This window comes from Dipteris shenzhenensis, chromosome 32 (assembly GCF_047967505.1).
Source record: "Dipteris shenzhenensis isolate YYH24624 ecotype China chromosome 32, Dip_SZ_1.0, whole genome shotgun sequence".
Taxonomy (NCBI): domain Eukaryota; kingdom Viridiplantae; phylum Streptophyta; class Polypodiopsida; order Gleicheniales; family Dipteridaceae; genus Dipteris; species Dipteris shenzhenensis.
The window spans coordinates 15,598,289-15,609,361 of NC_141627.1; positions in this window are offsets into that span (position 1 = coordinate 15,598,289).

The window sequence follows — 11,073 nt, forward strand, 5'->3', positions numbered from 1 at the left end:
CATGGTGAGTGGTTTCATGATGTCAGAAATTTGGATAAGCCAGGTTATGTTGAAACAGGTGATGATACTGCGCACCCAATTACGCAAGTTGGTAAAGTGCCATTGGCTATGCAGGATGGCAAAACAAAGTACTTGGCAGATGTACTTCATGTTCCAAAAATCAGTAAGAACCTGGTTTCAGTTGGCCAGATGGTTGAGCAAGGTCTGCAGGTTAGATTTAATCCTGATGGATGCTTCGTTGAGGACTTGAAAAATAAGTGCCGCTTGGTTGCAAAGGCCAACAAAAATGGTAGAATGTTCACCTTGGATGTTGATATGCCTGAGGTGAAAGCTGCTATGTTTGCGCATGGGAGAGGTGTCATTGCAGATATTGAGATATGGCACAAGCGCATTGGGCACGTGAATATACAAAGGCTGAAATCTATGCAAACGAAAAACATTGTTGCAGGTTTGCCTAAATTCAGAGTTGAGGGAATGCAAAAGGTATGTGAAGCATGCCAAATGGGTAAGCAGGCCAGACATGCATTTCCCAAAAATGCTAAGGTGAGCAGAAGACCTTTGGAAGTGATCCATTCAGATGTTTGGACAACCAAAGCTGCTTCTATTGGTGGATGCCATTATTATGTGACGTTTATTGATGACTACACTAGGAAGGTGTGGATTTATTTTATGAAGCACAAAAGTGAAGTGTTCAGCCATTTCAAGGCTTTTAAGGCCATGGTTGAAAAAGAGAAAGGTGTGCATATTAAAGTGCTAAGATCTGATGGAGGGGGAGAGTACTTTTCAGAAGAATTTTGTGAATATCTGAAAGAACAGGGAATTCAAAGGAAGTACTCATGCAGGTCTACCCCTCAGCAGAATGGGGTTGCAGAAAGGAAGAACAGGCATATTGCAGAAGTAGGATGGGCGATCCTAAATGAGAAAAACATGCCTGATTATTTTTGGGCTGAAGCAGTAGCAACTGCTGTTTATATTATGAACAGAACCCCCACTGCAGCTGTCCATGGCATGACGCCTGAAGAAATGTATACAGGTCAAAAACCAGATATTTCTCACTTGAAGGTATTTGGGTGCATAGCTTATGTTCATGTTCCTGATGAGAAGAGAACAAAGCTGGATCCAAAGGCAGAAAAATGCATCTTTATTGGATATGCTCAGCACCAGAAAGGGTATCGCTGTTATAACCCTTCCACCCGCAAAATGCAAGTGAGCAGAGATGTTGTTTTTGATGAAATGAGCAGCTGGTATGCACCAACTGTTATGGTAGGAGATGCAGATGCAGGAAATGGGAATGCTGCAATAAATGCAGAGCAGCAATCTCAAGCCTTGAGTGGACCCAGAGAGTCCTCTACTAGTGGATCTAATGCATGGACAGGGAGATTGAGATCTAGTGAATCGTCACATGGCAGTCCTGATAGTGTTGTGCAGGTATCACATAAGGGAAAAGAAAAAGTGGACCATGCTCCAGTGTTTGATGTGTCTGCTGGTAGCTCTCATGTTGATGGAGAGTCAAGTGGCTCTGAAATGAGCCTTGATGAGGAACTTGGGATTCCTTCTATTGTTACACCTGGTGCAAGGAAAAGCAGGCATGATTTAAAGACTCCTGCAACTGATCCAGTTGTACGGAGGTCCACTCGTATTAAGTATCCAGTTGACAGGCTGAGATATGATGGGTATACAGCACATCACTATGCTTATATGGTCAAGGTTCTAGAGGAGCCAGAGCCCACATGTTTTGAGGATGCAGCAGGGCATAAAAATTGGGAAACAGCTATGGATGAAGAGATGGCTGCCTTGGATGCAAACCACACTTGGGATTTGATGCCTTTGCCTCATGATAAGAAGGCTATTGGCTGCAAGTGGGTTTACAAAGTAAAGCACAATGCTGATGGGTCTGTTAGCAGGTACAAGGCAAGATTGGTTGCCAAAGGTTTTGCACAGACATATGGAATTGACTATGAGGAAACTTTCAGCCCAGTTGCAAGGATGGCAACCGTGAGAGCAGTAATTGCTATGGCTGCTGCAAAGGGATGGTCTTTGCATCAGATGGATGTGAAAAATGCCTTCTTGCATGGTGACTTGTAGGAAGAGGTTTATATGATGCAGCCAGAAGGTTATGAGGATAAAGCACACCCCGATTTTGTATGCAGGTTGCGCAAAGCCTTGTATGGCTTAAAACAGGCGCCGAGGGCATGGTCAGACAAGATAGGGCAATATCTTGTCACTATTGGATTTCAGATTTCCAATTCAGATTTTTCACTTTATGTGAAAAGGACAAACAGAGGGATTGTGCTTATAGTCATCTATGTTGATGACTTGATTATTACAGGTGATAGTGATGCAGACATTAATGAAGTGAAGCTGCTGTTGAAGCAGAAATTTGAGATGAAGGATTTGGGAGAGCTGCGTTACTTCTTGGGCATTGAGGTTATTAGATCCCCGAGTGGGATATGGCTGTTGCAAAGGCAATACGGTTTGGACATGCTGTCCAAATATGGGATGACAGGCTGTAAGCCTATCTCTGTTCCATTGGAGCAGAATGTGAAGCTCAATGCAGAGTCAGGTGAGCTTCTTGAAGATATTACTATGTACAGGCGCATAGTAGGTAGCTTGATTTACATGACTATAACCAGACCAGATTTGAGCTATGCTGTGGGGCTGGTGAGTCAGTTTATGCAGGCACCGAGGAAGCCACATTTGGATGCGGCTAGGCGCATACTGCGGTATGTGAAGTCCACATTGCATTATGGACTGTTTTATGAAGCTGGGTGTGCATTACAGGTACATGGATACACAGATGCTGACTGGGCTGGTAGTGTCTCAGACAGGAGATCTACTAGTGGTTTTATGTTTTCCCTTGGGAGTGGTGCCATCAGTTGGAGCAGCAAGAAGCAGCCAACAGTTGCCTTGTCGAGCACAGAGGCTGAGTACAGGGGTGCAGCAATGGCTGCATGTGAGGTAGCTTGGTTACGGAAGCTACTTGCAGATATGGGACAGTCAGTTCATGCAGCAGTTGTCATTCATTGTGACAACATTAGCAGCATCATGCTTGCTAATAACCCAGTTTATCATGCTAGAACGAAGCACATTGAGGTGCATTATCACTTTGTGAGAGAGAAGGTTCTAGCTGGTGAGATTGATCTTGTCTATGTCAGCACTGAGGAGCAGGTGGCTGATATCTTTACGAAGGCATTGGGTACCGAGAAGCTTCGCAGATTTAGGAGCTTGCTTGGTGTACGTGAGATGGATTTGAGCTTGAGGGGGAGTGTTGAGATATCAAGCTCTATCCCCGACATATCTCCTGGATGACTATCATTTATGTCACCGCCTATGTTAGTTGTACTCGTGGTGTAGTTAGACTACCACGTATGTTTTTGGTTTGGGTTCACATATGAACCACGTATTCTAGGTTTTGACATATAGGGTATTTCCCTCTTCTATTGTATTGTTGTTGTGTGCAAAAGTGAAGAAAGGCTTCACCCTCCAACCTTGTGTCCTCTCTCTTTTGTGTGTTGTGAAGAAAGCTGAAAGAGGGAGAAGGGAGCAAAGCAAGGGTTATTAAGAAGGGCCCAGGTAGAGAACTCTATATAGCAAGGGTTGTCAAGAAGGGGTCAGGCAAAGAACTCTATATAGCTAGCTACTTTACTTAGCATGGTCACAATGACATGAAAATTTTGAACTCGTACATAGGTAGACACATAGAGTGTTGGCACCCCTTTGGCCTCAAATGAGATTTATGAGTGTATATTACTATTACCTATAATATCTCAACTCTGATTCAAAAACCTTGCTTCATTAGCAGTAAAGCTTATTGAAATGGGGAGGGTAGTGCCTTTCTATCAGTCTCTTCATGGCCCATTTAGCCTGCCCTTTGAGATTTATTTGATGGCCTTTTGTGAAGATAGTCTAAAAGGCATAAATATGTGTGTGTGTTATTAGCCGGAAAAGAAATGAGGACCAGAGGCTAGAGGCTAAGCATGGCGACGCTCTAGGGCCATAGACGAAAGGAGAACATGAGGGAAAAACATTATCATGGGAGGGGAAAAGGAATTAGAAGGGGAGGGAATGAAGAGGGAGACTATGACAGAAGGGAAAAGGGAGAGGGGGAAGAGAAGCGTGTACATGATGGGAGGAGGAATGTAAAGATGGAGACATCAAGGGAAGAATCAAGGAATAGCCCCCTCCTTTTATAGCCAAGAGAGAGGGTCTCTCCCAATAGGTTTGGGACACCCATGGAAATAGTATCTGACAATAGGAGTCCATTCTTAAATGAAGCAGTGGAGTTACTCATGGATCGCATGGGTATTGATCATCGCACTTCTAGCATCTATTATCCAGCATCCATGGGTCAAATGGAGCAGACCAATGGCCTCCTTTGTAAAACCATGGGAAAAATGGCTACAGGGAACAAGAGCCAATGGGATCAGAAGGTCACAAAAGCTGTATGGGCTTACAACATCACTCATAAAACGTCTATAGGTCACACTCCTTTTGAGTTGGTGTACGGTACTGAGGCTGTTTTACCACTAGAGATAGAGATTTTGGCACAAGAACAGAGGATGATAGAAGATGAACATGTAGAGGCCCGGTTGGTGCAACTTGAGAAGCTAGATGAAACCCGACGCCTTGCCCTGCATCAAATAGAGATTCAAAAGAATCGACGAAAGGCCCGCTTGGATGCTAAGATTCACAAGGGATGGGAAAGACACTTTGCTAAGGGGGATGTTGTGCTATGCTTTGATAACAGATTGGACCACCAAATGGATAAGAAGTTCCTTCCATTGTGGACCGGTCCATACAAAGCCATCAAGGAATGTAGCAATGGGTCTGTACAAGTTCGGGAGCTGCATGAGCCATATGGCAAGAAGGTGATCAACAAGCGTTGCCTCAAGCCCTTCTTTGTGCGTGATGGGACCCAGGCATGGAAATGTTGTGCATTCCCTGCCTGGGGGGGGGAACTGTTATGGATAAATTTGTCTAAGGAAAAAGGCATAAATATGTGTGTGTGTTATTAGCCGGAAAAGAAATGAGGACCAAAGGCTAGAGGCTAAGCATGGCGACGCTCAAGGGCCATAGAGGAAAGGAGAACGTGAGGGCAAAACATTATCATGGGAGGGGAAAAGGAATTAGAAGGGGAGGGAATGAAGAGGGACATTATGACACAAGGGGAAAAGGAGAGGGGGAAGAGAAGCGTGTACATGATGGGAGGAGGAATGTAAAGATGGAGACATCAAGGGAAGAGGACCATGCTTTATTTTGAAAGGAAGGGAAGGGAGAAATCAAACTACTAGCTAGGTGGCTTTACAAGAATGAGCATGTCTCATTAAGGAATAGCCCCCTCCTTTTATAGCCAAGAGAGAGGGTCTCTCCCAATAAATGCATCCTCACACATGCATGGTGTGTGTGGAGGAGTCTCCCATGTGGGCTAGGCGGTTATGCACTCTCAATTGTGTGCAATAACGCTTGGCCACATTTTTCCACATATATCAACTACCATATCCCAACTCTATGATACTCCCTTGGTCTCTTTCCAATTTTATAATACATTCAAACATCTAGGAGGACAAGTGGAGGGTTGGCACAAGGAATCTTGCCACCTCATCCTACTTTTCCCATTATTTAACTTGCATCCTTGAACTATCTATACCTCCTTCACATGGGCCTATCCTATATGGAGGGAATAACCTAATATAATATCCATCTCCACCTATTTTATATTACTTCTCCCATGAACTTTGAGCCATATCTCACTAAATGCAGCCTAGTGGCACATGGAGGAGCCATGCCACCTTACATTTTATAATATTACTACCATGGATCACAGCTTATGGGTCCTCTTACGTGGAAGGGTGGCACATGATCATGCCCTGCCACCTCAACCCTGGGCCCTATGCACACCATATTTTATTATACTATTGCCACACATACAAACACACACACATATTAATGCCTTTTTCCTTAGATAAATTTATCCATAACAGTTCCCCCCCCCCAGGCAGGGAATGCACAGCATTTCCATGCCTGGGTCCATCATGCACAAAGAAGGGCTTGAGATAATGCTTGTTGATCACCTTCCTGCCATATGGCTCATGCAACTCCTGAACTTGTACAGACCCACTGCTACGTTCCTTGATGACTTTGTATGGACCCGCGGTCCACAGTGGTAGAAACTTCTTATCCATTTGGTGGTCCAATCTATTATCAAAGCATAGCACAACATCCCCCTCAGCAAAGTGTCTTTCCCATCCCTTGCGAATCTTAGCATCCAAGCGGGCCTTTTGTCGATTCTTTTGAATCTCTATTTGATGTAGTGCAAGGCATCGGGTTTCATCTAACTTCTCAAGTTGCACCAACCGGGCCTCTACATGTTCATCTTCTGTCATCCTCTGTTCTTGTGCCAATCCCAAAGCTGGAATCTCTATCTCTAAGGGTAAAACGACCTCAGTACCATATACCAACTCGAAAGGAGTGTGACCTGTAGATGTTTTATGAGTGATGTTGTAAGCCCATATGGCTTCTGTGACCTTCTGATCCCACTGGCTCCTGTTCCCTGTGGCCATTTTTCCCATGGTTTTACAAGGAGGCCATTGGTCTGCTCTGTTTGACCCATGGATGCTGGATAATAGATGCTAGAAGTGCGATGATCAATACCCATGCGATCCATGAGTAACTCCACTGCTTCATTTAAGAATGGACTCCCATGGTCGAAGACTATTTCCATGGGTGTACCAAACCTTGTGCAGATACATTCAAATATGAAATTTGAAACTGCCTTACCATTTGCAGCGGGGAGGGCGATAGCTTCAGCCAACTTAGTGACATACTGAGTGGCTACCAAAAGATACTTCTTTTTGCGGGTAGTCATGGGCAAGGGCCCGACAAAATCTATTCCCCACTTCTGAAACGGATGGATGGACATCACTGGGTGATGTTGCCCAGGATGCAAATCCTTCCTACCAAATAATTGGGATGGTTCACAGGTTTTGCAATACAAAGTGACATCCTTGAACAAGGTCGGCCAACAGTATCCAGCATGTAAAATCTTCTTAGCTGTATAGTCACTGGCATAGTGGCCTCCACAAAATCCATCATGATAATGCTTCAATAACTTAGGTACTTCATCTGCACCAATGGCCCATCTTAGTATCATCCATGCCTTGACGGTACAACACCCCATCAAAGAGGGTGTAGCGTCTACTATCTTTGCGGATCTTCTTTCTCTCATAGCTAGTACTTTCTGGAGGAAAGGAGAAAGTAGTCAGAAACCTATAGATACCGCCATACCATGGATCCCCCACTTCTATGGCTGCTACAAGGGTTACATCGAGGCACTCCTCTAAATCAATCAAAGCATTCTTCAAGTTGGAACAACCTCCTTTTACAATTTTGAAAGAAAAATCATATTCTTGTAGAACTGCCAACCATTTGGCCAACTGGCCCATGGGATTTGGTGATTGAAGAACCTGATTTGCAAGACCATTGCTAGAGATTATAATGAAGGACTTTCCAGCCACATAATGCTTAAATTTCTCAATGCTGAAAACCAAAGACAAGGCATGCTTGTTAGCCTCTGAGTAGCATCGTTCGGTGTCGAGCAATTGTCGAGAAGCAAATCGAACGGGATACATGAACCGATCCTCCCCTTGTTGGAGAAGAATACCTGCCAGAGTGTGCTCACCAAACCAAGGATTGATATAGAAAGTCTTTGACCAATCTGGATTGCGTAGAATGGGTTTTGAAGCCAGAGCATTCTTGATTCGTGCAAACCCATGATCACAATCCTCATCCCAAGAGAAATCAACCCCATCTTTTAATAGCATAGTCATGGGTCGTGTCAAAGCAGCATATTGATCAATGAAGCAGCGATAGCATCCTGCTAGATTGACAAATGAGCGTACTTGACGTTTGGTTGTTGGCGGGGAGAGCTTAAGGATGGCTTCTACCTTCTCGGGGTCAGGCTTGACACCCTCGGATGAGACAATATGTCCCAGTAACCTCCCTTGAGTGGCTCCAATGGTGCATTTCTCCGGGTTGAGACTGCCATATTCGCATCATTGACCCTTTGGAAGGCTAACCTAACCTTCATGACGTGCTCCTTACGTGACAAGAATATACAAAAATTATCTAAAAACACCTCCAAGAAATCACCCAAATAAGGAGCAAACACCATCTACATAAATCTTTGAAAGGTAGCAGGAGCATTGGTGAGGCCAAATGGCATTACTTTGAATGCAAATGTCCCCCACGGTGTGGCAAATGTGGTTTTAAGCACATCTTCTTCGGCAATTCTGATTTGATAAATCCCAGAGTAACCATCACAGAAAGTATACCTCATGACCACTTACCTTCTCAAGAATGAGGTCTTGAAAGGGAAGAGGATGATGGTCCCTCTTTGTGGCTACATTGAGTTTCTTATAGTTGATGCAGACCCGCCACTTGTTGTTTTTCTTTGGGGTGACTACCACTGGTATAACCCATTCTGTATTGTGAAACGGAACAATAAACCCAGCTTCTACAAGCTTTTGCAACTTTGAGCACAAAGCATTGGTTTGTAGGGGCCCTAATCTCCGATACTTCTGAGCCACAGGCTTCGCATCAGGATTTAGCTCTATCTTGTGCTCTATGGCAGTCACATGGCAAAGGTGGTAGTAGCTAGTTGCAAAGAGGTTAGGGAAATCTTTGAACATTTCTAGGAACTCATCTTTCTCACTTGGAGTGAGGTTTGGGGAAAGCATAGATTCAAGCTGTTGAGGACTAGCTATTACCTTTTCTGCAGGTGGCGGGGTCCGAGACACCCCCATCATGTAAACTTTCTCCTTTGAGAACTCCTCCCCCCATCTGATTCTTCCATTGATTTAGACACCGAGGATGAGAGAGTATCACTGTCTTGCTCCTCTTCTTCTTCTGGTTCTGTGGCACCTGGTTGCATTGGGATCTTCTCCTTAGAAGCACCAAAAGACATGTGTCCTGTATTCCAATAGCTGACTGCATCACTCTTTCTCAACCATGGTCTCCCGAGTATGGCTGGGTGACTCCTACCTGTATCTTCAATGTCCACTACATAGAAATTGACTGTGGTGGTCAACCCATTGATAGTGATGGGCAAATCCTCAATGACTCCTAGGTGGTAAGTCGTCAACCATCTGCTACCTTGATTCGAGTGGAGGAATGCCTTGTACATTTCAAATTCAATTTCTTCATGATTCGGGGCACCATGATATTACATGCAGCTCCCCCATCAACACACACATTTTTGACACGGCAATTATGTATGATGACATCGACTGTATGTGGGTGCCGATCAATTTCTTCAGAGATAGAAGATACCTCTCTTACCTTTCCCTTCTTCTTGTTCCTCCTTGTTGAGAGCCTCTTCCGTGCGCAGTTCTCTTCTTTCACGCCTCCAAACTGCGTGCCTTCCTTGTCTCTATGGCTACAAAACCGCCCTACTTTTGCGCTTCTAGTAGGCCTGCTTTCTACTTGCAGTTCCCACGTGTATTCTGGCTAGCAAATCTTCTGCTCGTACCAATCCTAGTAGCCACACCATTTCTATTAGTCGGAAAAGAAATTAGGACCATAGGCTAAAGGCTAAGCATGGCAACGCTCGAGGGCCATAGAGGAAAGGGGAACGTGAGGGCAAAACGTTATCATGGGAGGGGAAAAGGAATTAGAAGGGGAGGGAATGAAGAGGGAGACTATGACACAAGGGGAAAGGGAGAGGGGGAAGAGAAGCGTGTACATGATGGGAGGAGGAATGTAAAGATGGAGACATCAAGGGAAGAGGACCATGCTTTATTTTGAAAGGAAGGGAAGGGAGAAATAAGAGTACTAGCTAGGTGGCTTTACAAGAATGAGCGTGTCTCATCAAGGAATAGCCCCCTCCTTTTATAGCCAAGGGAGAGGGTCTCTCCCAATAAATGCATCCTCCCACATGCATGGTGTGTGTGGAAGAGTCTCCCATGTGGGCTAGGCGGTTACGCACTCTCAATTGTGTGCGATAACGCTTGGCCACATTTTTCCACATATATCAACTCCCATATCCCAAGTCTATGATACACCCTTGGTCTCTTCCCAATTTTATAATACGTTCAAACATCTAGGAGGACAAGTGGAGGGTTGGCACAAGGAGTCTTGCCACCTCATCCTACTTTCCCCATTATTTAACTTGCATCCTTGGACTATCTATACCTCCCCCACATGGACCTATCCTATATGGAGGGAATAACCCAATATAATATCCATCTCCACCTATTTTTTATTACTTCTCCCATGGACTTTGAGCCATATCTCACTAAATGCAGCCTAGGTGGAGGGGTGGCACATGGAGGAGCCATGCCACCTTACATTTTATAATATTACTACCATGGATCACACCTTATGGGTCCTCTTACGTGGAAGGGTGGCACATGGTCATGCCCTGCCACCTCAACCCTGGGCCTTACGCACACCATATTTTATTATACTATTGCCACACATACAAACACACACACATATTAATGCCTTTTTCCTTAGACAAATTTATCCATAACAATGTTTGTATGTGTGGCAATAGTATAATAAAATATGGTGTGCATAGGGCCTAGGGTTGAGGTGGCAGGGCATGACCATGTCCCACCCTTCGATGTAAGAGGACCCATAAGGTGTGTTGTACATAATCCATGGTAGTAATAATATAAAGTGATAAGGTGGCATGGGTCCTCCATGCACCACCCCTCCACCTTGGCGGTCCCATGCTTGCATTTAGTGAGATATGGCCCAAGGACCATGGGAGGAGTAATATAAAATAGGTGGAGATTGATATTATATTGGATTATTCCCTCCATGTAGGATAGGCCCATGTGGGGGGGGTTATAGAAAGTCTAAGAATGCAAGTTAAATAATGGGAAAGTAGGATGAGGTGGCAAGATTCCTTGTGCCAACCATCCACTTGTCCTCCTAGATGTTTGAACGTATTATAAAATTGGGAAGAGACCAAGGGAGTATCTTAGACTTGGGATATGGGGGTTGATGTATGTGGAAAAAATGAGGCAAATGGTTGTCGCACACAATTGAGAGTGCATAATTGCCTAGCCC